Consider the following 15,257-nt stretch of genomic DNA (forward strand, 5'->3'; position numbering starts at 1 on the left):
GGGAGGCGCCTCACCTCGCCCGGCCGCGAAATAAAAAGTAAAAAAAAACAAAAAACGCCCCCGTGATAGGCTACGTGATGATTAACGTAGCCTATCATGGCTAGATCTGCAAAGTCAGCCGTGATAGGCTATGTTAATCGTCACGTAGCCTATCACGGGTGACTTTTTTTTTAAAAAAAAGCGCGTACTCAAATGGTGGCCCCCATGGGGAGCCGCCATTCGCGTTCCTTATTTGGTTGCTGTAGTCTACATAAATCTTTACGTAGACTACGGAGGTTTTTTTTTACATTTATTGGAATGGCGGTGGCGGCAGCCGGTCGAAAGACCGGCTGCCGCCTCTGCCCCTGTCGAAGACCTGACGAACCGTCGCTGGGAGGGACATTCGGGAAAGGTAAGTCCCATCCCGGGGGGCATGCGGGGAGCAGGGGTGTGTGGAGAATTTCTCCCCGAAACTACTTTGGGGGGCTGAACACGTTGGCACTCGGCTAGGGATGGGGGAGAATTTCTCCCCGAAACTTCGGGGGGCTGAGCGCCAACGTGTTCGGCCCCCCGAACAAGTTTCGGGGAGAAATTCTCCGCCCCCCCTGCCCCCTGCACCCCCCCGGGACGGGACTTACCTTTGCCGAATGTCCCTCCCGGCGGTGGGTCCGGCCGGCGGTTCGGCGGGTCTTCGTCAGGGGCGGGGGCGGCAGCCGATCTTTCGACTGGCTGCCACCGCCGCCATTGCAATAAAAGAAAAAAAAAACACCCCCGTGATAGGGTACGTGACGATTAACGTAGCCTATCACGGCTAGATTTGCAAAGTCAGCCATGATAGGCTACGTAAATCGTCACGTAGCCTATCACGGGTGACTTTTTTTTTAAAAAAAGCTTGTACGGCTAATGGCGACCCCCATAGGGAGCCGCCATTCACGTTCCTTATTTGGTCGCTGTAGTCTACGTAAAGATTACGTAGACTACGGCGAAAATAAGGGCAACGCTATTTGCATTGCCCTTATTTTCGCCGTAGTCTACGTAAAGATTTACTTAGACTACAGCGACCAAATAAGGAACGTGAATGGCGGCTTCCTATGGGGGCCGCCATTAGCCGTACGCGCTTTTTTTTTTTAAAGTCACCCGTGATAGGCTACGTGACGATTTACGTAGCCTATCACAGCTGATTTTGCAGATCTAGCCATGATAGGCTACGTTAATGGTCACGTAGCCTATCACGGGGGCGTTTTTTTTTTAACTTTTTATTTCGCAGCCGGGCGAGGCGAGGTGCCTCCTCCCCGGCCTGAATTTCGGCCGGGCGAGGCGGGAAGCCTCCCCCCCGGCCTGAACTTCGGCCGGGCAAGGCGGGAAGCCTCCCCCCCGGCCTGAACTTCGGGGGGAGCAGCGAAGCGCCTCCCCCCCACTGCGAACAAGCTGCGAGACCAGGTAAGTGGCTTTCATGCACCCCTACACTCGGCCCCCCGAAGTTTCGGGGAGAAATTCTCCCCCATCCCTAGGAGCAGGTCTGCCAGATTCCTGGACTGAATTAGGCGCCTGTGCCATCCCTAGGAGAAGGTGCTCTCTCAAGTATCCTGGTCGCAAGTGGTTTAGGGCTTTATAGGTAGAATCTGGCCTCAGGAATCCGCAGCGGATCAGCACCATTTACCTCTGCTCCAGGAGGATTGGAGGTAGAATGGCACTCAGCTGCTTCTTGCTGGCCAGAGCTGTTCGTCTCCTCCCTGCCGATAGCCATTTCTTTAAAAAAAGAAAAGCGATCGGCAAGATATGCCTAGAGACTTATACACAAAATAGAATCTTGAATCATGCATATAAGCGTATGGACACATAGACTTAGATGCAAGATTCATAACTCTATTTGCATCTAAATCTATGGGCACATCCTCGCGATCGCCTTTTTTTTTTTAAGAAATGGCAATCGGAAGAGAGGAAGTGAATGGCTCTGGCCGGCAGGCGGCAAGGTAAGTGGCCCCCAAGCCGGGCTCCCCCCTCCTCAGAATTCTCATGGAATAGAGTCACTCTGGAGGATTCTGGGGTGGGGGAGGAATGGATCACCTCCCCCCCACCACAGATTCCCCACTGGAACTGATGGTGGGGAATCTGTACATACCTATTTATAGGCTAGTAGCAAAACTTTAAACCTGGCCTAGTAGGGAATAGGCAGCCAGTGCAGTTCCCTCAGCAAAGGAGTTGCATACAAGCAGCTCCTGACAACAGCCAAGCTGCTGCGTTCTGCAGTCATTCCATCCTTAAGGGCAGCCACATCTAGACTGCATTATAGTAATCCAGACTTGAGGTTGCTAGCCCTGTACAGCTCTGGCCAAGCTATCCTTGTCCAGGAGAGGCCATAGCTGGTGAACCAGACAAAGCGGGCAAAAGGCACCCTGAGCCACCATGGCCACTTGGGACTCCAGTGACAGTTATGAATCTAGGTGTACCCGCAGACTATGAACCTGATCTTTCAAAGGAGGTGCAACCCCAACCAGAACAGGCAATATGCCTATCTCTAGGACTCAGGAACTACTCACCCACAGGGCTTCCATCTTTTTTCAGTTTATTGGCCTTCATCCAGCCCATCACTGAGTCAAGGCACAGATCCAGAACTTGCACAGCCTCATCTGATTCAGAGGTCACAGAAAGACAGAGCTGCATGTCATCAATATACTGATGGCACTTGGCCCCAAATCCCCTAATGACCACTCGCAGTGGCTTCATATAGAGGTTAAACAACATTAGGGACATGATGGTACCCTGTGGAACCCCATAGCTCAATTGCCAAGGGGCCAAGGAATGGGAAATCGACCCCGCAGGTAAAACTGGAACCAATGCAACACAGTGCCTCCAATGCCCATCCCATGGGGTCAGTTGGGCAGAGTTTTAAGTGACAATATGCTGGGTTTTTCTGTATTTTAAATGCCTTTTGCATTTGATCCATGCCCATTGGCTTCAGCCATCCCCACCACTGGAATGAGGCCCCTGAAAAATTGAATTTGGACCTCAGCCTGAAAGACATTCCCCCCCCCTTCCTTTATAAGATAATGGCACAAAGAGAGGTCTCTGGGCCCCCAAATCTTATAGTTCAATGTTTGTCACAGGAAAGGCAACAGAAGAAAGATAAAAGTGATGGTAAATAGGCGAAGAATATGAGTTGTACCCAGACTTAGTCCAGCTTAGAGTAGATCCATTGAAAGCAGTGGGCCTTAAGTTAGTAATGTCTAAATAGTCCCGTTGATTTTAGCTGGACTACTATAAGTATGACTAAGTCTGGATCCAATTGTATGTGTCCAGTTCACTTTTGTAGGGCCACACATGGCCATTTCTCTGGAGCAGAGGTGTTGAACCTTAGACCTGGGGGCCAAAACCAGTCCACTTGGAGTCCTAGTATGATCCTCCTGGGTTGCCCTGATGGCCACACTACCCTCCCTTGGTCCCATCCTTGACCACCAATTTTTGGGGTGGTTTACTGACTTTTACACATTTCCAGGCTTTGTAAGAGGTTGAAATGCCTCTCCTAAGGCTTCATTATTGGCAGTACAATATGCTGGGGTTGTTGGGTTTTTTTGTAGTTTTGGCCCTGCTTCTTCTGCCTTTGGCTCAACTCACCACTGGAAAGTGTCCCCCGAGAGCATCCCCAAAGTTGAGCTAAAAAAGGTTCAACACCCCTGCCCCAGAGCAACTATATCTAGGGATGTTGGAGAATTCTGCCATGGACTAGGGATGTCAGAGAATTCCGTCATGTATCTCGGTGAGGCCGAATGCCAGAGCATTTGGCCCCCTGAAATCTGTGGTGGAACGGCCTGCCCTCCCGCCCCCCCGCGGATCCCCCCCTGGACGAGACTTACCTGGGGTGGATCTTCTGGGAGGTGGCGGCTCCGGCGGCGGCTCCAGCTCCAGTGGTGGCAGCGGTCGGTCTTCCGACCAACTGCCGCCGCCATTTCCAGGCTTGTGGGAAAAAAAAAAGACGTGATAGGCTACGTAAATCTTTACATAGCCTATCATGGTTGGGGGTGGGTTAAAAAAAAAACGCGTATGTAAAAGGTGGCGGCTACAGCCGCCGCCATTTGCATTCCTTCTTTTTACCATCTTAATCTACGTAAATATTTACGTAGACTATGATGGCAAAAATCAAGGGGAACGTAAATAGCGTAGTGGGCACTATTTGTATCCCTTTTTCATTCACTGTTCTAGCCTACATAAATCTTTACGTAGGCTAAAATGGAGAATCAAAAGGGGACGCAAATGGCGCCCGTTACGCTATTTTTTTTTTACCCAGAGCCCTCCACGGCCGGAAATCTGGCTGCGGACGGCTCTGGCCTGGCCAGGCTGGGCCTGGCCGGCTGCTCTGCGGAGCTGCCACGGAGCACAGCCGGCCGTTCGAGGATTCCGGGGGGGAGGAACAGAGCGCCTCCCCCCCAGCTAGGATTCCGGGGTGAGGGATGGAACGCCTCCCCCCCACCATCAACATAATCCGCAAAAGGTAAGTCACTTTCGTACATCCCTACCAAGGACTCCAGTGAGGCTGGATTCTAAAGAATCTGGCCCCCCGAAATCCATGGTGGAACAGCCTTGCCCCCCTGCCACCCCTGCCATCCCCCCCTGGAATGGACCTACCTGGTGGCAGATGCAGCAGCAGCGGCTCTGGCAGTGGCAGCAGCAGCTCCGGCGGCAGCTCCAGGTTGTCTTCTGGGCTGCTGCAGCTGCAAATGACGGCCATCGTGGTGGCTGCCATTTGGGTCCCTGCTGTAGCCGTGATAGGCTATGTAAAAATATACGTAGCCTATTACAGCCTAGCGTAGGGACGCAAATGGTGTCTCCTACACAAGATGCCATTTGTGTCCACAGCAGCCTGGCAGCAGATGGGCCCCCTGCTGCAGATTGGCCCAGCCGGCGGCTCCACGGACTGGCCATGGAGTGGACCTGGCTGGGCAGGATTCCAGGGGGAGGACCAGATTGCCTCCCCCCCCCCCCCGTGGAACCCAGCAGAGCCAGGTAAGTGGGGTTTCGTACACCCCTAACTATATCTCTGATGATTGCAAGAGGCTAAAATTCTAATCTCTTCAGCAATCACTAAGGAATTCTAATCCATTCAGCAGTCAGCAAGTCTTGCACTATTAATGAGGGAAGGCTAAGTAAAAACAAGGTGTGCTGACTGACTTTAAGGCAGGTTGGTTATTGTCACATTAAGATTATCTGCCAATCTTCTAACAGGCCATTTACTAAGCTAATTAGCAGCAAGCAAATCTGGGCTGAGTTTCTGGGTCTAAAGATGTGTAGAATTTATATTACAATTCCAGAGGACATAGGTATGGCAATGTGGACTGAAGCAACACCAACATGTGGATGACTCCAGACTTGATCTCTCTTTTTTATAAAAAATCCAGGTGACTGAGTGGGTGGTCTGAACCAGTGCCAGGGGTGCTGTATTGGAGGGTATGTGGGTCAAGAAACAGAAATGCAATCCAGAACAGATGGAGGCACTATTGGTGGTTGGTTGGTTCTGCTGCCTGGCTGAGTAACGTTTACCCCATTTTGGAGGGGGCTACATTCCCCTGAAGGATCAGGATCATAGTTTGATGTCCTCTTGGATCCGGAGCTCTCACTGGAGCCACAAGTGGCCTCGGTGGCACAGATGACTTTTTATTAGCTTAGGCTGATACACCAGCTATGACCCTATCTGAACAGAGACAGCCTACTGACATGCTCTGGTAACCCCACATTTGGATTACTGCAATGGGTTGCACATAGGGATGCGTGAGAATCCCGGAACATCCACCCCAGGTAAGTCTCGTCCCGGGGGGGATCCGCGGGGGGGCGGGGGGTGGCAGGCCGTTCCGCCACAGATTTCGGGGGCCAAATGCACTGGCATTCGGCCTCACCGAGATCCGTGGCGGAATTCTCTGCCATCCCTACCTGTGGAGCAATGGCCACAGCATATGGAGTGGTGGGGTTTCTGGGGAAACCTGTCGCTCCAGCATACCTTTGTGCTAGAGCTGTTTATGAGAGTGCAACATCGATTGCATAAGCAGAGAGAGAGAGAGAGGCAGTGTTGGATATTGCCTATTATTATTATTATTATTATTATTATTATTATTATTATTATATATTAAGGGAGAAATCCTATCTGGAGTGACTGCCTATCCAGTGCAGGGTGGGAGGAGTGGTGAGGAACGGATCTCCTCCCTGTTTCCCCCACCCTGCTTTCACGGCTAGGCAGCTGATTTTGGCTGTCTAGCTGCAGGACCTCTTAGCGTGGGAAGTGGCAGCCAGATGAGACATAGGATGTGTCGTGCTGGCAGTTCCGAACTCCCTGCCCTGGCCCACCCCCAGGAACGTCCTGTTTTCACCACTCTGAGCATGGAGCACAGGGCCGATCCATGCTGCCTATGAGGTGGCATGGGAGGGGGTGGGGGTCAGTTCTCTGGGATCTGACCTCGGAGCACGGGCTCCACAGTTGTTTCCCAGGAACCAACCTATCTTATGGCCATCTAGATGCTGACTAGCAGCCATAGGATTGTGCCCTAAAGCTGCTTTTATGGTTGGAACCATCTCAAGACAGCATACAAGATAAAAACCATGCAAAGTGAATACAAGAAAAATCTGTAAGTACATATTCCATTAAAAAAAAAATCAATATAAACAGAGATTACCAATAAAAATCAATAAAAGGAGTGTGGGCAGACTGAAAGAAGCAGAGCATATCTCCTCACCGTGTTCTCATGTAGGGCCTACTCCCAATCCCTTAGTTACTGTGTTACTGGATTAGATATAGATAACAGGTTCATCACATAGAATGGCTTTTCTTGTCAACCTGAGTTGAAATTAAGCCAAATAATGGATCGTGTGAATGAATTTGTCCAATATAAGAGGTAGGTAACTTGAACAGCATCCTTATTGCTTGTCATCTATGACAAACAGTTATAATTTTTAGCAGCATAAGAAGCTGCCCATGCTAAGCAGTTCCCTGTTCAGCAAACTGTGAAGAGGACAGCTGGAGTGCTATGCATTTTACAGCTATAGAATCCATTGCAGAAAATGGGTTTGTGTTGGTATAATGCTTTGAGAAGTGAAGCTTCAGTTCCTTAAGAGGATTACTGAAAATGGGATTTGGTTATTTCTCAACAACCCTGTTCTACTGTGTTACAAAGTAATATTAATAGAGAATTGGAACCAGATTGTACATAAACCACGATCCCCAAACAAGTGAAGAGGTTTGTGCAAATCCAGCCTCCCAATCAGCTGAGAGCTTCTTCACACAGAGCTTTTATCCTGCTGTTGAGATTGGTTATTCACAGAAGTTTGCAGTTCCTTTAGCTGACATCGTGAACCTCCAGGGGGTCTCCTGTACTAAATGACCTTCATTCCAGTTTTAAGAAGATTGGACATAGCTATCAAATTACTCTGCTTGAGTTCCACTTGAGTGCCCTCCATGAAAAAAGAAAAGCCACAATAAGAGGAGCTAGACCACAGCACCATCTAGCAGCTGTATAATGAAACATATGGAAGACTCAAATAAGGGGGAAACAGAAGGGGGAAAGGCCGGGGGGAGGAAGCACGTGTAAAGGGAGTCTGTCATGATCCTGCATTTAAAACAGAAGCAGAAAGCAGGATTTTAGGCTATTGTGAAGGCATCCTCTGCCATCTGCAGAACACTTTCTCTTCCAGGTGGCAAGTGATACAGCTCATGATTTGAGGGCGTGTGCTAGGCAGGGCTAATACAACCACTCAAGCTTCAATGAGGGAGAACAGCTGCTAGAGCTCTGTCCCCACTTCTAAGTTCACAGAGTGCATCCCCAGTCTTGTGGCCTCAGCTCCAGAAAATAATTGGAAGTAAGGAGATTGTTTTTCCCAGTCACTGTCTGCCAGGTACAGACGAAAAGGGATGAAACCTTAAAGCAGGAGTAGTGAACCTGTAGCTACCCCTGACCATTGATGGGAGTTGAAGTCCAACAACATCTGGGCACCCACAGGTAGTGATAGATGAACCTGTTAATGTTGATTTCTCATGGTTCCATCTTAAGTTCCGTTCATCTCACACTTTGAGATTTTCTCCAGTCTTAAGTTCAGCTCATCCCAAACACTGAAAATTTTGTTTTAAAAAGTTAACACTTTAGTTAACTTTAGTTAATTTAAAAATTAACACTTTAGGCAAATTTCTCCCAATATATGTATTTTTGCCTAATATGCACATTTTTTTAAGTAATTTTCATAATATATTGCATTTTTCATCTTAATTACCCTAATATACACATTTTTGTATGCATTGTTTTGTTTTGAGAACTCCACTGCAAAATTCGGAGAAGTGTCAGTTTTGAAAGATAAGTGAGTTTTGGTTTGAAAGTACAAAGCAGGTAGGAATTTCTCTCCCCCATCCCTAGCCACAGGTTCTACATCACTGAGTTAAGGGGTACGAAATACTATTTGGCCTAACACATTTTGAAGAAAATCTACCTTGGAGGCACTACAAACCACAACACTTAGTGCTCTATGGTCTCCAAATATTATTTTGCAAATGAAGAATACTTTTCTCAAATGAATATTTGGGAAGCACAGGGAAGGGTGTTGTGTTTTGCACTGCCTATGAGAAAGATTTCCCTTGAACATGTATTTTGTGGACCTTGAGGCATCCTCCCCTTTTGTCTCTTCACACCTTTTCCTCTTTTGCCTTGACTGCCAGCCAGCCATTCCCTTCCAAGACTGAAAATGTAAGGGTCTCTCTAACCATCAAGGTCCAGTGCACCATTCTGTTTCCAACTGTGGGTGACCAGATGCTCCTAGAAGCTTCATGGCATGAAGAGGATGTGGCCAAACAGATTCCTCCAGAAGAGTAATCAACTGGCATCCTCCTGTTGTTTTGGACTACAGACCCCATCACAGCCACCCAGGATTGCCACTCTTCAGGGATTATAAGAATTGCAGTCCAAAACATCTGGAAGGCCACAGGTTACGTACCCCTGCTCTAGAAGCTCACAAGAAAGGGCAAGCTTTCTTTGTCATCTGCTACTGAGGGACATCTTGCTTCTGAACATCAAGGCTGCAGTAGGCTTCAAGGCTAGTGGGCCTCAATAGGCCTACTCTATTCTCTATATCATTATTGTTGTTATTAATCAGAGGAAGTCCTCTTTCCACAATAACAATGTCTCTAGATTTGATCTCCAATGAGCACCATTTTATTTATTTCATTTATATCACACTCTTTCACCAAGGAACTCAAGGTGACCTATACAGCTCCCCCTGCTTTATCCTCACAACAACCATGTGAGGTAGGTTAGGCTTTGGCAGCATGACTGGTTCAAGGTCACTCAGCAAGCTCCATGATCAACTGGGATTTGAATCTGGGTCTTCCAGTCCTTGTCCAACTCTCTAACCTCTACAACATGCTGGCTGTCATTTTAGTTACGTTGTCCTGTTATTGAAACTTACTGAAAGTATGGAACAGCACAGCATGCCTTGCGTTCATGAAAATGTGTTGAATATACTGGCTTGATCACCTTGGAGGCTATAATACTGCATCCATCCATCCATCCATCCATCCATCCATCCATCTCCACTCTAGAGAAACAGTAAACGTTTACACGAGCACACAATGTATCGATGATTTGCATGGCAGTGAGATCCTTAGTCATGTGCTTGACAATTCTGCTGTGGTTGCCACTATATCTATATTGCACAAGTGTGTTCCCTGCAATTTCTTTACCTTTGTATTCCATTCTGCCTCAATGTGCACTTTTAATTAGGAGCAGCTGAGTTCTTTCACTGCTTACTAACACCTTAATTTGGGAAGCACAGTTTTCATTACCTCTGCAAATATCCACTTTGCTTTGCAGCCAGGCTCATTACTTGCAATGACCTTGTTTAGCTCTGGCTATCAGTGGTGTACCATTAATAATATTGCCTCCAAACCATCCACCTGTTAACTTTTGAAACCCAGCTCATTTAGCTTTATTACACAGGGTATCTAGCATAACCCCCCACTATGTCCTATGGTACACTTCTTCGGCTTTATAACAGAAAGAGAGAGCCTTTCCCATGGGTTAAAAGCATTCTTGAGATTTCAGAATAATTTTCCCCTATACTTTTCACCACAGCACACTGACGCATTATTCGTGTTTGTGCTCCTACTAAGACATAGCAGTGCAAAGCCTCCCCATTCATTCCTCTCACCCCTTTCAAGACATCATCTACTTTATGCATCCATCTACTTCACTCTAGGGATGTTGCAGGTGTCCAGTTGGGGCTCAAAGCTCAGCAATTTCTCACCAGCTCGGCTCTGCCCAGACACCAGCTGGCAGAGCCCTTGTAATTTTGTGTAAATGGGCCTCTTTATGGCTGCCATTTGTGCAAAGTCAGTCTTTCCATAAAAAGCCAAGCCGCCAGTTTTACACAAAATGGTGGCTCAGCGAGGGAGCAGGAGGCCATGTGTCACTCGCCGGGCACCTATGGACCACCCGGTGGCTTGCTGCACATGGTGAGCAGGGTGAGGCAGCTGGTGGGGGGCCAGCAAGCAGTGCACAAAGAGGGATAAGATGAGTTCACCCAGCCCTACTTCATTCCTCAGGTGTGAAACACTTAGAGCCTGAGTTTGTGAATTCACATATCTGAAATCAGTCCTGCCATTTTCAAAATCTATGATGTGTGTGTGCAAAGCATCTGGGCTAGTAGTTGGTTTTGCCATTGAGATTAGAAAACATTTTGCAATCATTTGGTGTGCGGCCCTTCACGACAGCCTAGTTTGATTGGCAGGCATTTGACCTTGCTGTGATAACACTACTCTCTACAGATAAAGGCCGGAATGCAATTAACATTCTGGGTTTAAAAACAACAACAGCAGCAACAACAACAACAACAACAATTGTAAATCACACTTGCAATGCAGGACAGCAGCAGCAAGATTGGAGGGGGTGAGGATGGAGAGTTCACCCCTTTTCCCCCTGCTGTGATCCCAATGAAAATCACTTCCATATGCTATTTGAGAAGCAAGCTGACCCCACACAGGCTCTCTCCCTTGCCACCCACTCCCCAAGTCTTGCCCATCAGAGGGAAATCTTCAGTGGTTGCTCTCTCCTGCTCTAGTCCATGGAAGCTTTTTAAAAAATATTTATCACTCACAGCTGTATTGTTCAACAGCGGAAGCTTGAGAAACTCACACCTCCTTCCTACAACTATCCCCTCTGATACTTAGGGGTGTCAGAGAATTTCTCGCTGAAACTTCGGGGGGCCAAGTGCCAATGCATTTGGCCCCCTGAAGTAGTTTTGGGGAGAAATTCTCCCCCCCGCCCCCCCCCAGGATGGGACTTACCTTTCCCGAGCGTCGCTTCTGGTGGCGGGTCGCAGCGGCGGTTCGGCAGGGCTTCGACAGGGGCGGGGGCGGCAGCCGGTCTTTCGACCGGCTGCCGCTGCCGCCATTCCAAGAAAAGTAAAAAAAAAACCACGCCCCCGTGATAGTGCTACGTGATGATTAACATAGCCTATCATGGCTAGATTTGCAAAGTCAGCCGTGATAGGCTACGTAAATCATCACGTAGCCTATCACGGCTGACTTAAAAAAAAAAAAAAAAGCGCGTATGGCTAATGGTGGCCCCCATAGCGAGCCGCCATTCACGTTCCTTATTTGGTTGCTGTAGTCTACGTAAAGATTACGTAGACTACAGCGAAAATAAGGGCAACGCTATTTGTGTTGCCCTTATTTTCTCCCTAGTCTACTTAAATCTTTACGTAGACTACAGCGACCAAATAAGGAACGCGAATGGCGGCTCCCTATGGGGGCCCCCATTTGCGTACGTGCTTTTTTTTTTTTAAGTCACCTGTGATAGGCTACGTGACGATTAACGTAGCCTATCACGGCTGACTTTGCAGATCTAGCCGTGATAGGCTACGTAAATCATTACGTAGCCTATCACGGGGCTTTTTTTTTTTTTTTACTTTTCTGTTGAAGTTCGCGGCCGGGGAGACAGGGCGCTTCTCCCCAGCCTGAATTTCAGCTGGGTGAGGTGGGAAGACACCCTCCACTCGCATGAACTTCGGAGGGAGAAGCGAAGAGCCTCCCCCCAACCGCGAAAAAAGCTGCGGGACAAGGTAAGTCCCTTTCGTACATCCCTACTGATACTGGATGTAGCATAGAGCCATCAGGACTATTTATTTATTTATTTAATTTATTAATTGCCCATCTGGCTGGTCATCCAGCCACTCTTGGCAATGTACAACATATAATAAAACAGTTTAAAACAATAAAATTCTACAATAAAAACATTTTCTAAAATACCCTAACCCACCCTACGTGCCTGAACAACCACGTTTTTAATGCACGGTGGAAGCTCATTAAAGAGGGGGCATGACAGAGTTCCTTAGGGAGGGAGTTCCATGAGTGGGGGCCACCACAGAAAAGGCCCTCTCCCTTGTCCCCACCAGTCTAGCTGTCCTGGCTGATGGGACAGAGAGAAGGCCATCCGAGGCTGATCTTGTTAAGCGGCCTGTCTGGTGTTGCTGGAGGCGCTCCTTAAGATAGGCTGGGCCGGAACCATATAGGGTTTTAAAGGTCAAACCAACACCTTGAATTTGGCCCGGAAAACAACTGGTAACCAGTGCAACTCCTTCAGCACTGGAGTGATGTGATCTTGCCAGCGGCTGCCTTTAATCAGGCGAGCCACCGCGTTCTGTACCAGCTGCAGCTTCCGAACCATCTTCAAGGGTAACCCCACATAGAGCACATTACAGTAGTCTAAACGAGAGGAGACCAGGGCATGTACTACCGATGGGAGCAGATGGTCAGGAAAGAAGGGGCGCAGCCGCCGTATCAGATGGAGCTGGTACAGCGCTGTCCGGCTCACAGCTGACACCTGAGCCTCCATGGACAGCTGGGAGTCCAAAATGACCCCCAGGCTGCGGACCTGGTCTTTCAAGGGTAGCCATACCCCATTCAACACCAGGCAACATCCCCCAGCCTCCTCTTGTCTCCCACCAAAAGTACCTCGGTCTTGTCAGGGTTGAGCTTCAGCTTATTCCTCCCCATCAAGCCACTCACCATCTCCAGACATTTGGACAGGGATTCTATGGTCAACCTTGGTGAAGATTTGAACGAGAGGTAGAGCTGCGTGTCATCCGCATATTGATGACACCGCACCCCAAACCTCCTGATGATAGCCCCCAGCGGCTTCACATAGATGTTAAATAGCATCGGGGAGAGGATGGAACCCTTTGGCACCCCACAAGTGAGTGGCCACGGATCCGAAACCTCCTCTCCCAGTGCTACCCTCTGGTACCTGCCAGAGTGGAAGGACTGGAAACACCGCAATATGGTGTCTCCAAATGCCCAAACCCTCCAGGCAGTCCAGGAGGATACCATGGTCAACGGTATCAAAAGCCACTGAGAGGTCAAGGAGAACAAGGAAGGAGCATTCACCCCTATCCATAGCCCTCCTCATATCATCCACCAAGGCGACCAAGGCTGTTTCTGTCCCATGCCCAAGCCTGAAGCCCAACTGAAGTGGGTCTAGATAATCGGTTTCTTCCAAGTGTGCCTACAACTCCATCGCCACCACCTGCTCAACTTTGGCAGATTTGAGACTGGGCAAAAGTTGTTCAGAATTTGAGGATCCAAGGAGTGCTTCTTTAAAAGTGGTCTTATCACTGCCTCCTTGAGGGCTGATGGCATCACTCCCTCCTCAAGGGAGGCGTTCACCACTGCCCTGATCTCCTCACCCAGTCTCTCTCTGCAGCCCATAATGAGCCAAGATGGGCAAGGATCAAGTAAGCAGGTGGTCGGCCTTACAGATGAAAGCATCTTGTCCACTTCATCAGAAGGAAGAAGCTGGAACCTATCCCACAAAACCGGTTTGCCACAGGCCGCCTCTTGCTCACTAACTGTATCCACAGCATGCAGAGTAACAGTCCTTATCCGATCAATTTTATCCACAAAGTGCCTTGCCAAGGCCTCACAGGAGGCCTTAGAATGCTCCAGCGGTTCCGGAGCCACAGGACTGACCAGGCTCCGGACCACTTGGAACAGCCTCCTGGGACAGCACTCTGCAGATGCGATAGAGGCAACATAATATTCCTTTTTTGCTGCCTTCACCGCCATATGATAGGCTGAAGATACAGCTCTAGTCCATGTCTGATCGCCTTTGGAGCCAGACTTCCGCCACCGGTGCTCTGGCTGTCTCACCTCCTGTTTCAGAGCTCATAACTGCAGATTGAACCATGGTGCAGTCCGGGCCCTGTTCAGGGGGAGAGGGCGTTTCGGAGCCACCCAATCTAATGCCCCAGTGATTGCAGCATTCCAGCCACCCACCAGGGTCTCAACCAAGTGGCCGTTGGCATGCTCCAGAGAATCCCCAAGTGCATTCAGGAATCCATTCGGTTCCATAAGACACCTGGGGTGAACCATTTTAATGGGTCCTCCACCCCTGCGGAGGGGTTGTGGAACTAAGAAGTCCAGCGTCACCAGAAAGTGATCTGATCATGGCAAGGGGGTGGTGGATATATCCCCGACTTCCAGATCACTCCCTGCTTTTCCAGAAACAAACACATGGTCTAGTGCATGACCGGCTACATGGGTGGGCCCAGTTAGAATATGGTGCAGCTCCCAGGAAGGCATGGTCTCCATGAAATCCCGAGGTGCTCCTGTGAGGATGGCCTCTGAATGTTCGTTGAAGTCCCCCAACACCAATAAGTTAGGGGACTGTACACGCACATCAGAGACCACCTCCAGCACCTCAGCCAGGGAGTCAGTCGTGCAGCGGAGTGGACGGTACACGAGCAGAATCCCCAGACTTCCCTTCAGGCCCAACCTCCAGTACATGCACTCAGCAAACTTGGTCTCCTGGAGAGGGGGTCTGGTGAAGACCAAGGACTCTCGGTAGATAACAGCCACTCCCCCTCCCCGATCCCCAGCCCTAGGCTGCTGTGCATACGAAAATCCAGCTGGACACATGGCTGCAAGGGTTGGAGCAGCAGCCTCGGCCAGCCATGTCTCCGTAATACATGCCAGGTCTGCACCCTTGTCTAGGATCATGTCATGGATGAGGGAGGTTTTCTGGGTACTGCAGAGCAGCAAATGAAGGCCAGAAGATGGAGTCATGCCTCCCCCAGCCATCCTTTGGCTCTGGACAGGTCCAGAGCAGGGGACATATACTACACATCTCTCCCTTGTTCCCCTTACCTGGCATGGCCTGCCCCTAGTGCTCCACCAGCGCCTGCCACCCAGTCTCGGTATGTTCTCGCCCCCAACACTCCCCCCACTGCCTCCATCAGGTGGACAGATGCCCCCTCAC

The 15,257-nt window shown here is 49.3% G+C and overlaps 1 long non-coding RNA gene across 1 annotated transcript; it reads left to right on the forward strand.

Annotated features, from left to right (window-relative positions):
- Nucleotides 1–4,272: 4,272 nt before the first annotated feature.
- Nucleotides 4,273–9,149, forward strand: LOC146354997 (uncharacterized). The gene is made up of 3 exons (XR_014787437.1): nucleotides 4,273–4,468; nucleotides 4,834–4,980; nucleotides 8,666–9,149. It is a non-coding gene; the product is annotated as an uncharacterized LOC146354997 (long non-coding RNA).
- Nucleotides 9,150–15,257: the final 6,108 nt, after the last annotated feature.

Source organism: Heloderma suspectum, chromosome 2 (genome assembly GCF_057233095.1).
Source record: "Heloderma suspectum isolate Gila_16-S chromosome 2, 16-S_ref, whole genome shotgun sequence".
Classification (NCBI taxonomy): Eukaryota; Metazoa; Chordata; class Lepidosauria; order Squamata; family Helodermatidae; genus Heloderma; species Heloderma suspectum.